Here is a 14,409-nt window from a genome sequence, read left to right as displayed (position 1 = left end):
CTCAATTAAATTTCACAGTACTGAATTAACTGATGATCTCAGAGCCACTGTTGTTAATCTTTGAGAAATCATAAAAACCGAAGAGAGACAAATGTTCTGATATCCAAAAAGAAGAAAGTACTTGGAAAATTGTAAAGTGGATGTTAAATCCTGGAAAAATTATAAATGATTAAATAGATGATATGGGATACTAAATGAAAGGAATTTGTATGAGGTGTTTTATCGAAAATTACTTCTATTTCTGTTCTTGAATTCTGTTACTTCTATTTAGAAGTATGAGATAGTAGGTCAGGAAATTGTTCTAGTTATAGTTATAATCCCACACTTACACAGTTTTTCATGATGCATTTATGACTGATATGTAGTAAAGTATGGCTTGGCTGATAAATTAAGTGAATGTGTAGAAGATTGAATAATTGGGCCCACTTAGATTGTTGGCTTCACCAGGAAAATCTCTGGTGGATTATTTTTGGACCTTGGGTAGAGTTAAAATTAAAAAAAAAACATGTTAATTATGTAAGTATTGCAAAGCTGTAGGAGTAGTTAATATGGCAGATGATGAATAAAGCCTTAAAAATTATAGCCATAGAATGAAATTTTAGGCCCAAACTGAAATTAAATTTAATAGAGATAATCTCTGTGTTTAAATTCAGAATCTCAAGTTCTGAGATTCTGAATTCTTTCTCCCCCATGAGGAGCTGGGTAGAGTAGTTAGTGTGAAAAATTATCTGGAAATTTTGGTTAATTATAAATGTAGCATGAACTGGCTATGTAATGTGCTGCTAAAAACACATGTGACTATATTATTAGAAGTTTATCCAGGTCACAAAAGTATTGGTTCCAGTGTATTTTTGTACTAGGTTGGAAACACATTTTCCATGTTTGTTTAAATGGACACTGACAAAAGTTGAGAGCACTCCAAGGAAGGCAGGCAGAATTGTAAATGGTCTGAAAGCCATTTATACAGGAAACTTTGGGGACTTGTGGAAGGTAGTGTTGATAAGTTTTAAAACTGCAATTATAATAAAACACCCATAATCCCACCATCCAGAATTAACTGCTCTTAGCTGTTCTTTTAGAAATATAAAAAATTGAGATAAAGCCAAAACCCGACTTTCCTCCTTCTTCCTACAAGGAACCCTGTCATATTTTTATCAAGGTAACACATCTCCATAGTTTCAAAAATTCAAATAGTATTATATGCTTAGAAGGAAAAATAGCAGTTATCCCACCTCTGGATTAAACTGTAGTCATGTATCTTAAATATTTCTGTTTCTTTTTTTTTTTTTAAGATTTTATTTATTTATTTGAGAGGTAGAGAGAGATTGCACACAGGTGGCGGGCAGAGGGAGAGGGAAAAGGAGAAGCAGTCTGAGCAGGGAGTCTGATACAGGACTGGATCCCAGGACCCTGAGATTGTGACTTGAGCTGAAGGCAGATGCTTAACCGACCGAGCTACCCAGGTGCCTGGATTTTAAATATTTCTAATAGCATAGTCGTAACACTTGCTTTTAAAAAATATTAAACCTATATACAGTGCCATAGAAGATGAGTGTTTGGTTCTTTTAAATGCATATATGTCTTTTCCCTTATATTCTCAATATGATTATGTAATTTTGGGGGGCTAAATCATTATTTTTTTATTTTACACAAATATTGAACCTGAGCTATATAATGTATAATGATTATAATTATTTTCTCATACAACTTTTAATTTTCCTTAGGCATAATTAATTACCTTGCTTTTTTTATTTGTTCAGCTTTCAAAGTTCAGCTTACTGAATTATTCCCAGATTCTCATTCAGGACCATAAAGCTCTGCTCCATTCATTCAAGTCTAATAGATAATTTATAATTTTTTTTAACCCTTAGAGATCTACTTTGTATATTCTGTATATTCTATATTCTGCTCTAGCATGGGTTGGTTGGTTCTATAGATCTCACCCTGGAATTTCCTTTTACTATCAACCTGGGAATTCTGTTTCCCGAATTACTTGTCATTTTCTTTCTTGGTTCTCCAGAACCTCTCTGAGAGTTAACATTTATGAGAATTAAATTTTTTGAAATCTTACATATTTGAAAATGTTTTTATTCTACCCTTGATATAAAATAATACTCTATTTAATAGAATTTTCTTTTGGAAATCATTTTCTCATTATTTAAAGGTATTGCTATTTTCTTCCTGTGTTGCCCATGAAAAGTCTAATATTCTTTTTATTTTATTTTTACAAAAACAAATGGTAGTTTTTAAAAATAAATAAAAATATATAATTTATAGGAATACAGACTGGGCATTTGCAATATGTTTACTTCAGAAGTCTATAGAAAATGTATTGTTTTTATATGCACATTTCTTTTTTTTTTAAGATTTTTTTATTCATTTATTAGAGAGAGTGAGCACACAGAGGGAGAGGAAGAAGCAGACACCCCACTGAGCAGGGAGCCCAGATATGGGACTTGATCCCAGGACCCTAGGATCATGACCTGAGCTGAAGGCAGACACTTAACTGACTGAGCCACCCAGGTGCCCCTATATGTACTAATTCTTATGAAGGAATTGGGATCTGACCATTGAGGTGCTCCATTATTCTTTTTTTTTTTTTTTTTTTAAAGATTTTATTTATTTATTTGACAGAGAGAGATCACAAGTAGACGGAGAGGAAGGCAGAGAGAGAGAGAGAAAGGGAAGCAGGCTTCTTGCTGAGCAGAGAGCCCGATGCGGGACTCGATCCCAGGACCCTGAGATCATGACCTGAGCCGAAGGCAGCGGCCTAACCCACTGAGCCACCCAGGCGCCCCTATTCTTTTTTTTTTTAAGTAGGCTCCGTGCCCAGTATGTGGAGCTGGAACTCATGATTCTGAGATCAAGATCAGAGCTGAAATCAAGAGTCGGATACTTAACCGACTGAGCCACCCAGGTACCCTCCATCATTCTTGTTTTTAAACACTTTTTTTGGTTAAATATACATAACATAAAACTTACCATTTGAACCATTTTTAAGTGTATGCTTCTGTGGCATTAAGTACATTTATATTGTTGTGCAACCTGATGCCATTCTGATTTCATTCCTTTGTATGATACCTTTTTTTCCTTTTCTCTAGATACTTACAGAATTTCCTCTTTATTCCTAGTGTTCTACAGTTTATTATTTGTGCCATAGTGTGGATTTTTAAATTCATTATGTTAGGGGCTTTGTGATTCCTTTAAAATTGAAAACTCATGATCTTAAAATCTGGGATATTTTGTATTTTTTCTTTGATACTTTCCTCTTCTCTTTTTCTGGAAAGCCTGAATTGATTCTCTGTTTTTTAATCCATTATCTTTTCTGTTTCTCTGTCTTTATATTTTACATTTTGGGAGATGTCCTTAAATTTGTCTTTCAAATCTTCCATTGAACTTTGTATTATCTCTTGGTTTAGAGATGCAAAATCTTACCTTTCTGAGAAATATATTTTAGATTTTTAAGTTTTCTTATATTCTCTGGATTGTCTGTCTCCTTCAAGCTCAACCCCCCCCCCCCCGCCCCCGTCCCCATTTGAGTACCATCAACTGTATGTATTTATAGGTATTCTTTTGGGCCTGTCAGTTTTCCCAGACGGAAGTCCTCCAGTTTCTTCCTGGGGGAGTTTGGAGTCTGACTACAAGTGGTTCGGTGCTGAGAGGGAGAAGAGGGATGGGGGATCTCCCCATTTAGTATATAGACTTTAACTTAATTTCTATATGCTTTTTTAAGATTGAAATTTTTTTTAAATTTTAAATTTTAACTTAAAAATTGAATTCTAAATTTAGATAAAAATTTATTTATTTGAGAGAGAGAGCGAGTAAGAGAGAGCATGAGAAGGGAGAAGGTCAGAGGGAGAAGCAGACTCCGCATGGAGCTTGGAGCCCAAAACGCAGAAGGCAGTTGCTTAACCAACTGAGCCACCCAGGCACCCCATTTAACTTCTTCTTAAACACATTTTTAAATTGCTTTTCCATTTTTAAGTTCCACCCCACATTCCCTCCTGCAAAGGGTTCCAATCCTGAGCCTTCCCTGGGTTCTGTAGTAGGAGTATATATGCATTTGTTTGCCAACATTTACCCTCTGGTTCTTTCTCTGGTATGTTAATCAATTACCACACATTTATCTGCTTTCCAGCTTCTAAAATTTTGTGTAAATTCTACCCCTGTTTTCAGTTACTTTGTCTTTATGGATTTTTACCTTTTGTATTCCTTTACTCTTATTTTTGGTGGAGAATTAAATTAGGAGGGTGTGGAGGTAAATTGTTTAATTAATATATTTAAATAGAAATGCAATCCATTTCTTATAATTTTGTGTATATATAAAATGTATCCACATCTAATATATAGTAGTGCTTTATGTGTTTTGGAAATTTTACATAAATGGGAGTGCCTGGCTGGCTCACTCAATAGAGCATACAGCATGTGACTCTTGATCTCTGGTTGATCCCCATGTTGGGTATAGAGATTACTTTAAAATATTTAAAAATAAGGGGCTGCTGGGGGCTCGGTTAAGTAACTGCCTTTGGCTCCGGTCATGATCCTGGAGTCCTGGGATTGAGTCCCACATCAGGCTCCCTGCTCGGCAGGGAGTCTGCTTCTCCCTGTGACCCTCTCCCCTCTCATGCTCTCTCTTGCTCTCAAATAAATGAATAAAATCTTAAAAAAATTTTTAAAAATAAAAAAAAAATTTATATGAATGGGGGTGCCTGGCTGCTCAGTCAGTAGGGCATGCAACTCTTGATCTTGGGGTTTGGAGTTCAAGCCCCATGATTGATGTAGAGATTACTTAAAAATAATAAAAACTTAAAGAGAATTTTTACATAAGTGGACTATTTTAGGGATAATTCTACAACTTTTTTCCTCAGCATTATATTGAGATTGAATAGATCTAGTTCAAATAGATCTAGTTCATTTTTGAATGCTACCTAGCAATAAATCTTAAGATTGTAATATATTGTATTTTCTTTTGATGAGCATTTAGATTGTTTTTGTTTTTGTTTTTTTTCTCTAATAAAGATAGGAGTGAGAATTTTTCTAAGCTATGATGAGAGGTGAAATTGCTAGGTTACTTGTCTATTGCTGCATAACAAATTACCTCAAAATTTAGTGACTTAAAACAATAAATATTTGGGGCCGCCTGGGTGGCTCAGTGGGTTAAAGCCTCTGCCTTCGGCTCAGGTCATGATCCCAGGGTCCTGGGATCGAGCCCCACATCGGGCTCTCTGCTCAGCGGGGAGCCTGCTTCTCCTCCCACCCCCGCCTGCCTCTCTGCCTACTTGTGATCTCTGTCAAATAAATAAATAAAATCTTAAAAAAAAAACCCAAATATTTGTTATCTCATGTTTCTATGGGTCAGGATTCAAGGTGTGTGCTACCCTATGACCCAGCAATTGCACTACTTGGTATTTACTCCAAAGATACAAATGTAATGATCCGAAGGGACACTTGCACCCCAGTCTTTATAGCAGCAATGTCCACAATAGACAAACTATGGAAAGAGCCCATTCCTTCAAAAGATGAATGGATAAAAAAGTTATGGTGTGTGTGTGTACACACACACACACACACACACACACACACACACACAATGGAATACTACTCAGCCATCAAAAAATGAAATCTTGCCATTTGCATTGATGTGGATGGAACTAGAAGGTATTATGCTAAGCAAAATAAGTCAATCAGAAAGACATTTATCATATGATCTTACTTATATGAGGAATTTAAGAAACAAAACAGGGGCGCCTGGATGGCTCAGCTGGTTAAACATCTGTCTTTGGCTCAGGTCATGATCCTAGAGTCCCAGGATCCAGCCTGCGCAGTGGGGAGTCTGCTTCTCCCTCTGCTTCTCACGCTGCTCATGCTCTCTCTCTCTCTCAAATAAATAAATAAAATCTTTGGGAAAAAACAAAACAAAACAAAATAGAGAGTCATAGGGGAAGGGACAAAAAAACGAAACGACAAAATCAGAGAGGGAAACAAAATGTAAGAGACTTAATCATAGGAAACAAACTGAGGATTACTGGAGGGGTGGGGAATGGAAGATGGAGTAACTGGATGATGAACATTAAAGAGTGCACGTGATGTAATGAGCACTGGGTGTTCTATGCAAGTGATGAATCACTGACCTCTACCTCTGAAACTAATAATATGTTAATAATTGAAAGAAGTTCACTTATTTGAACTGTGAAGAAAAAAAGTTCTTAAGTTTTGATTACAAAAAAAAGAGGAATCAAAGAGTGTCTCTCATAGTTTGCAATCAGGTTGTTAGCTAAAGTTTTGGTTTCCTCTGAAGATTGAGCTGGGGGTGGATCTGTTTCCAGGTTCTCTCATGTGATTATTGACAGGACTCAGTTCCTCATAGGTTGATTGACTGAGGGCCTTCATTCTTTGCTGGTTTGTTGGCTAGAGGCCTTTTTCAGTTCCTTGCCTTGTGGGACTCAACGCAGAGCAATTTAAAACACCACACCTGGCTTCCATGACAGTGAAGAAGACAGAAGCCAAAGTCTGTAACCTAATTTTGGTAATGACATCCCATCACCTTTCCTGTATTCTGTTTATTACAAGTAAATCACCAGGTCCAGCCTGTATTCCAAGAGTGGGGATTACACAAGGGCATAAATAAGGTTGTGTACCACACTGAGTCATAGTCATACTAGAATATTTAGCCTGAAAGAGGTGATTAAGGGAACATAAGAATTTTGTCTTACATATTTGGAATGCTTATGTAAAGAGGAGATAGTAGATATGCTTACTTTTAGATCAGAGATTGAACTTAGAATGGTGGGTGTAAATTAGAATCTGTCTTGGGGTGCGGGGGGGCTCAGTTGAGCATCTAACTTTTAGTTTCAGCTCAGGTCATGATCTCATGGGTTGTGAGATTGAGCCCCGTGTGGGGCTTCCCAGTCAGCAGGAATTCTTCTTGAAATTTCGCTCCTTCTGCTCTTCCCCCAGCTTGTGTGCACGTGTATACTCTCTTAAATAAATAAATAAATCTTCTAAAAAAAATTTGCTGCCTTATGGATAATGTACTCTCTGTTCTTGAACATATTCTGGCAGAGGCTGAGTGACCCCTTATAAAAAGGATTATAGAAAGTGTTCTTGCATTAGGTTAGAAAGCTAAGTATATGCTCTTTAAAGATTCTTTCTATTCTAAGATTCTATAATTATAAATGAATGAGTTTTAAACTGTTCATATTTGAATAGTCTGTTCAGGGAGAAGTGTATAAAAATACATGTGTATTTGTACATTTGAGGTTTTATTTATTTATAAGTGAATCAGTATTGAACTTTTTTTTTGCTTCTTTTGTAAATAACTTCTTTCCATTTAATGCAGATATTTTAGAATTTTAAAAAAATTATTTATTTATTTATTTATTTATTTATTTATACATGAGAGAGAGAGAGAGAGAGGCAGAAGCAGAGGAAGAAGCAGGCTCCCCAAGGAGCGGGGATCCTGATACGGGATTTGATCCTAGGACCCTGGGATCATGACCTGCGCCAAAGGCAGACGCTTAACCATCCGAGCCACCCAGGTGCCCCTGAGGTTTGATTTAGAAGACTGGACTAAAGAAATGAAATCTTGCCAATTGCAATGACATGGATGAAACTAGAGGGTATTAGGCTGAGCGAAATAAGTCAGTCAGAGAAAGACAATTATATGATCGCCCTGATAGGAGGAATTTGAGAGGCAGAGTGGGGGGTTTGGAGGGAGGGAAGGAAAAAATGAAACAAGATGGGATCGGGAGGGAGACGAACCATAAGAGACTCAATCTCACAAAATAAACTGAGGGTTGCTGAGGAGAGGGTGGTTGGGTTATGGACATTGGGGAGGGTACGTGATGTGAGTGCTGTGAAGTGTGTAAGCCTGATGATTCACAGACCTGTACCTCTGGGGCAAGTAATACATTATATGTTAATAAAAATAATAATTAAAAAAAAAAAAAGACCCAGGCTAAGAAGGAAAGAGGAGAGCTATAAATTTACACTTTTAATTACCGAAAAAAAAATCAGTGTTCATGTCCTATTTTTATTTTATATTCCTTTGGCTACTCTAGGATGTTTACTAATATAATTTTTATTTTAAAATGTTAGAAGTGACTCATTTTTTTTCTTCCAGCAAAAAATATTTTTATTGTAAAAAAAATAGAAAATACAAATAAGGAGAAAATAAGAATTAAATACCCTATAACATTCCTGCCCAAAGATTATATTAACTATATTAATATCATGATATAGTGACATATAATCTCTCTGACCTTTTTTTTTTTAAAAGATTTTATTTATTTATTTGACAGACAGAGATCACAAGTAGGCAGAGAAGCAGGCAGAGAGAGAGGAGGAAGCAGGCTCCCCACCGAGCAGAGAGCCTGATGCGGGACTCGATCCCAGGACTCTGGGATCATGACCTGAGCCGAAGGCAGAGGCTTTAACCCACTGAGCCACCCAGGTGTCCTCTCTCTGACCTTTTAATTTAATATGCGCACACACACGCACATGCACAAGCACACACACACACACACACACACGTTGTTGGTGGTAGTATGTTCTATAACATCATCATGAACACTGAAATAACGATTACTGAATTATTGCTCCTAGAACAAATACGGAATTAGGTTCCTGTGTACCTCTGGTTATATTTTCATTAACTGATTAATACCTCAATTCATTTTATGTGTGTTGTTTAAAGAGACCTTATTTTTTTTTTTTGAAGAGTTTTTTAAAGAAAATATATTTTTGAGAGAGAGAGTGCATGCGTGAGTGAGTGCCCACGAGTGGGGGGAGGGGCAGTGGGAGAAGCAGGCTTCCTGCTGAGAAGGGAGCCAGCCTGATGTGGGACTTGATCCTTGGACTCTGGGATCATGACCTGAGCCAAAGGCAGATGCTTAACGGACTGAGCCTCCCAGGTACCTGAAAGACATGTTATTTAATATATATTATTAATTCATTTATGTTGAACTCACAACAGATAGCCCTGTAATTTATGCCTGAATGAATGTATATAACATGTATTATCTCCAGAAGGCACATCTCAGCCTTCTTACACTTAGAAATACTGGATAGCACTTTAGCTCTATGATTGAAGGTCATTTTGAACAGAAATCACCCAACCAAGAATACAAAAATATGAAAAATGTGACACCACACCACAAAAAAAGGACTTTTTTTTAATAGTATGAAAGCTGAACCAAGAAGGCCAAGCATTTCATTGCCTAGTTTGACCTTAGTTGGGAGTGTGCATTTCAGGCAACTCAAAATTTTTACCATTCTGTACATGTCCATTGACCAGAGAATTGCTGCAAATATTGATTTTGGGGTGACAGATGTATTTTGACAAGTAGGCAAATTTGCACATACAGAATCCATGAATAATGAGGATTGACGTGTGTGTATGTAGTGTGTGTACGTAGTGGCTTCTATTTTTCTTTTTTTATTTTCCCAAATATTTTATTTATTTAATTGACAGATCACAAGTAGGCAGAGAGGCAGGCAGAGAGAGAGGGGGAGGCAGGCTCCATGCCGAGCAGAGAGCCTGATGCGGGGCCCGATCCCAGGACCCTGAGACCATGACCCTAGAGAAGGCAGAGGCCTAACCCACTGAGCCACCTGGGTGCCCCTCCATTTTGTTTAATTATATAATTATATGTTACATAATTATATAAGAAAGAAGTAATTTTGAAAGTACTATTATAATTTGCTCCTTTCACCTAACATTCTAATCATTCAACAAGTATTTATGTCTTGCCCACTGTGTATCCACATAGTGTTCTAGACTCTGGAGATGTCATAGCAAACAAATTTGACAAAGTGTTGCCTCAGGGAGCTTACATTCTAATAGAGAAGGTATTCTTCTACCAGTATTTCTATCTACCGGATAGAAGTACTCTCTGGTAGTGTTAAGTACAACAACAGCAAAATAAAGCAAGGTAAAGAAATAGGGTGGCAAGTAGTCATTTTCGTTTTAAAAATTTATTTTTTCATTGAAGTATATTTGAAATAGGCAGTAATTTTAGATGAAGGGAAGTTCCTTTGAGGAGGGTAATATTTAAGTCGAGACCAGAATGAAATGAAGGTTCAGACTCTAGAAAGAGCTAGGGAATAGATTTTCAGAGGAGAGAGATTAGCAAGTGAAGAAGTCTTGAGATGAGAAGTTACTTGAAATCTTTGAAAAATAAAGGGTAAAGAGCAGTAAAGATGAAATTGTTAAGAGAAGTAGAAGCTGGATCATGAGAATTTAAGATAAGGAATCTAGATTTTATTCAGAACGTATCAGGAAGACAACATAATGACACTAATTTATTAAAGATTATTCTAGTTGCTGTGTGGAGTGACTGATTATAATGGAAGCAAGGGAGACCGAATAGAAGGCTATTGTAGTATTCTAGGCAGTAGATATAGGTGGCTTTGTCTTGGATGGTAACAGTGGAGGTGGTAAGAAGGGATATGTTTTGATAGTAGCACCCATAAGATTTGCTGATGGATTGGTGAGATGTTAGGCAAGGAAGGAAGTCAAGCATGGCTCCAACTTTGGCCAGAACAAGTGAGTGAATGGTAGTACTATTTACTGAGATATGGAAGAGTGTGGAGTAGCTGACTGGGGTGTATTTGGTGAGAGTTAAGTTTTTTTTCTTTAGGACGTGTTAGGTTTGAGATACCTGATAGACAACCAAGATACCTGGTAGACAACCAAGATATTCAGTTGGAAGTTGAATGTACATGTCTGGACCTCAGGGGAAGAGAATGGATCTGGAGATTAAGGGTATGATGTTTATGTGTTTATGTGTTTATGATGTTATGTGTTTATGTCAGTAAATATTCATCTACAACATATTTTTTTATGATTGAGTCATGCTCCTGTCAGCCAGCCCTCTTGGTCAATTATAGATCCCTGACAGTTAAAACTAGAAACAGACAAGATCACTTAATTCATGTTCAAACTAAACCCTGTTGTGTTTATTTTTTATGGTACTTTGTTAATGCATTGACAGAGATGTTTGCAATGACCAAAACATTCCAACCAGCAGACCAGAAAAGCCCTGATAGCAACAGAATGCCTAGAAGACCACACCCCACTACATTCCCTTCCCTGCCCGTAATTACCCCTGAACACATATGGACCTTCACCCATGATCACGTGCTCTCTGCCTGCTCTCTCATGCTACCTCCCTTAACCTCCCCCTGTAAAAATCTAGGTGTCCATCTTGCTGGCAGAGAAATTGGTTGGTAAGGCTTGAGGCTGCCACCTCCCCCAATTGCCAGCACTTGAAGTAAATCTCTTCCTTTCTTTTTTCCAAGCCCTCATCTCTTGAGTTATTGACTTCTCTTGAGGTGAGTTTATCCAAATTTGTTTGGCAACATTCTGGGAAACCCATCCAGGAGCTGTGTCTTCAGTTTGTCCAGTCTGCTTGGGGTTCTTTGGAATGGGGCATTTGGCCACAGCAGTACTCTAGGGCTTATGTGTTTGTTTCCTGAGTTAGTGGCTATGATAGGCCATTCTGTAACATTCCATTGTATTAAATGTACTGTATTTTTTTTTTAAAGATTTTATTTACCTGAGAGAGAGAGAGAGAGAGAGAGCATGAGAGAGGAGAGGGTCAGAGGGAGAAGCCAACCTCCCCGCTGAGCAGGAAGCCTGATGCAGGACTCCATCCTGGGACTCCAGGATCATGAATTGAGCTGAAGGCAGTCCCTTAACCAACTGCGCCCACCCAGGTGCCCCTATATGTACTGTATTTTGTGATGAATAATTTTGTAAATCCATATTTTAAACTAATTCCTATAGGGTATTTGCAGTGCAGTTTTGACATTAATGAGAATTAGCTCTATTTATGCCAGTTAAGGGCATTATCCCTCACAAGACTTTCTGCATTTGAGATGCCAACCACAAGTTCAGGAATCTCCAGGCCATCTGTATTTCTGACCAAATTCAGGAGTTCTGAGCCCCTCAGATTTGATAATTCACTAAACCAACTCATAGAACTCAGGAAAGTGCTATTCTTATGATTACAGTTTTATTATAGCAAAAGGTTACAAATTTGAACCAGCAAAAAGGAGAGATGCATAGGGCAAGGTCTGGGAGATTCCCAAAAGCAAAACTTCTGTGTCCTGAGGATGTGTCACCCTCCCAGCACATTGATGTGTATTACTCACCAGAGAAGTTCACCAACTCTGTGTTCACAGTTTTTACTAGAATTTCATTAGGTAGACAGGAGTGATTGAATCATTGGCTGTATGTTTGAACTCTGTCTTCAACCTCTTTCTATTCCCCAAAGGTCAGGCTAATATCATGTGGTTCAGTGCACCAATCCTTTAATCATATGGTTGGTCTTTCCAGCATGGGCAGCCCTCATCTTGAAACTAGGGGCCCAATGTCAGTCACTTGGTTAGCATAAACCCAGTGTGGCTGGAATAGCCCACCTTAAATAACAGAGACACTCTTATCAGTTGGGAAATTCCAAAGATTTAGAGGCTTACCTCGCAGGAACCAGGCACACAGACCAGTCAAATTCTTTATTATACAATAGTGTTAAAACCCATTCAGTTATTACATCCTTTGGAAAACCTTACTTAGACTTTCCAAGGGCCTTTGTTCACATCTCTGTTACAGTTTTTCTTTTCCTCTCATTAGTGAACACTTTGAAGGTCCCCTGATTTTATTCATCTTTGTACCTCAAATATTAGCACTATATCTGGCTTACAGTATTAAGTAGGCTCAGTAAGTATTTAATGAATTAAAATATTTAAGCTATAGTTCTTCAGAGGAGAAGTTCAGTGTAGAATTCTCTTATTAGAATTTCAAAGATCAAATAGAATCAGTGGTCTCACTTCATTTCTTCTTATTCCATTCATCACCATTTGCTCTATTTTAACATTTTTATATCTTTTTAATGTGGACATCAAATATGCAAAAGAAAAAAGGAGATTTTGCTTTTTTTTTTTTTTTAAAGATTTTATTTATTTATTTGAGAGAGATCACAAGTAGACAGAGAGGCAGGCAGAGAGAGAGAGAGAGAGAGGGAAGCAGTCTCCCCGCTGAGCAGAGAGCCTGATGCAGGACTCGATCCCAGGATCCTGAGATCATGACCCGAGCCGAAGGCAGCAGCCCAACCCACTGAGCCACTCAGGCGCCTGGAGATTTTGCTTTTTAAAATAATATATCAACAGTATTTAAAGAACAACCTTTTCTAATGCATTTAAAATATACGAAATTTCTACTTACACAATTTATAGAGACTGCATTGTCATATAACATAAGTATTATCATGCTGAACCTCAGAGAATCTTTATGTTTCCTTCTGATGTTAAGGATGAATAAGCTCTGGGGCACCTGTGTGGCTCAGTTGTTAAGTGGTTGCCTTCAGCTCAGGTCATGATCCCAGGGTCCTGGGATCAATCCCCATATCGGGCTCCTTGCTCAGCGGGAAGCCCGCTTCTCCCTCTTCCACTCCCCCTGCTTGTGTTCCCTCTCTTGCTGTGTCTTTCTCTGTCAAATAATAAATGAAATCTTTAAAAAAAAAAAAAAAGATGAATAAACTCTAATGTCCTCTAGTGTGCCCTATCTGTGCATAGGTAGAGAGTACTTAGTAAAAATGGAATAATATTCCCTAAACCACTCTGTATTAAGATAAATATAAATATAAATACAAATATAAATACACACGTGCACACGTGCGCACGCGCGCGCGCGCGCACACACACACACACACACACACACACGGGTTATCCAAAGTCTATTTATGGGATGGTTTCCCACTCATCTTGATTCAGGGTGCTTTTAATTCTTTCTTAAAAATTTATTTTAAGGGGCACCTGGGTAGCTCAGTGGGTTAAGCCTCTGCCTTTGGCTCAGGTCATGATCTCAGGGTCCTGGGATCGGAGCCCCGCATCAGGCTCTCTGCTCAGCGGGGAGCCTGCTTCTCCCTCCCTATCTGCCTACTTGTGATTTCTCTCTCTGTCAAATAAATAAATAAAAATCTTTAAACAAAAATTTATTTTAATATATTTATTGTTTGTTTTAAATAATGACAATTTAAAATAGTGACACCAACAAAGCCAGGATCACTATTTAAAATGTTTAGCATAACCAGAACCCTGCTGAGAAATGTAAGATTATAAAATTCATACAGTTTTTAATTCTTCCATCAAATATTAATTAAACATCTAAAATATTCCAGATACAACATTAAGCCCTGGGAAAATTAATACAGCATGATCCCTAACATTAAGAAGGTTATAGCTTTTGGGGCAAGACACAACATTCATCAGATCACTGAACAATGTATGGAGGTTAAGTTAGAGATTAATGCAGTGCTATGGGGTGCTTACCACTAGTGTGAATATAGCCTGGAGACCTTCCTGTAGTGGAGTGGTGGTGTGTGAAAGTGGGCATAGATGCTTTGCAAA

General features: G+C 37.6%; 1 protein-coding gene across 4 annotated transcripts in view; it reads left to right on the top strand.

Annotated features, from left to right (window-relative positions):
• The window catches only part of USP54 (ubiquitin specific peptidase 54), a 115,774-nt gene that overhangs the window by 11,673 nt on the left and 89,692 nt on the right, over positions 1-14,409 (top strand). Inside the window, exon 1 of one of the 4 annotated variants that reach the window (XM_047702254.1) lies at positions 10,747-10,765. The exons of the other annotated variants lie outside the window; for them this stretch is intronic. The gene's annotated coding sequence lies outside the window, so the exon portion shown is untranslated. Of the gene's footprint in view, positions 1-10,746; positions 10,766-14,409 lie in introns of those variants that run through there. 4 annotated transcript variants of the gene reach the window in all.

Source organism: Lutra lutra, chromosome 14 (assembly GCF_902655055.1).
Source record: "Lutra lutra chromosome 14, mLutLut1.2, whole genome shotgun sequence".
Taxonomy (NCBI): domain Eukaryota; kingdom Metazoa; phylum Chordata; class Mammalia; order Carnivora; family Mustelidae; genus Lutra; species Lutra lutra.
The sequence above is the reverse complement of the archived record's forward strand: the minus strand, read 5'-3'. Positions and strand labels throughout refer to the sequence as shown.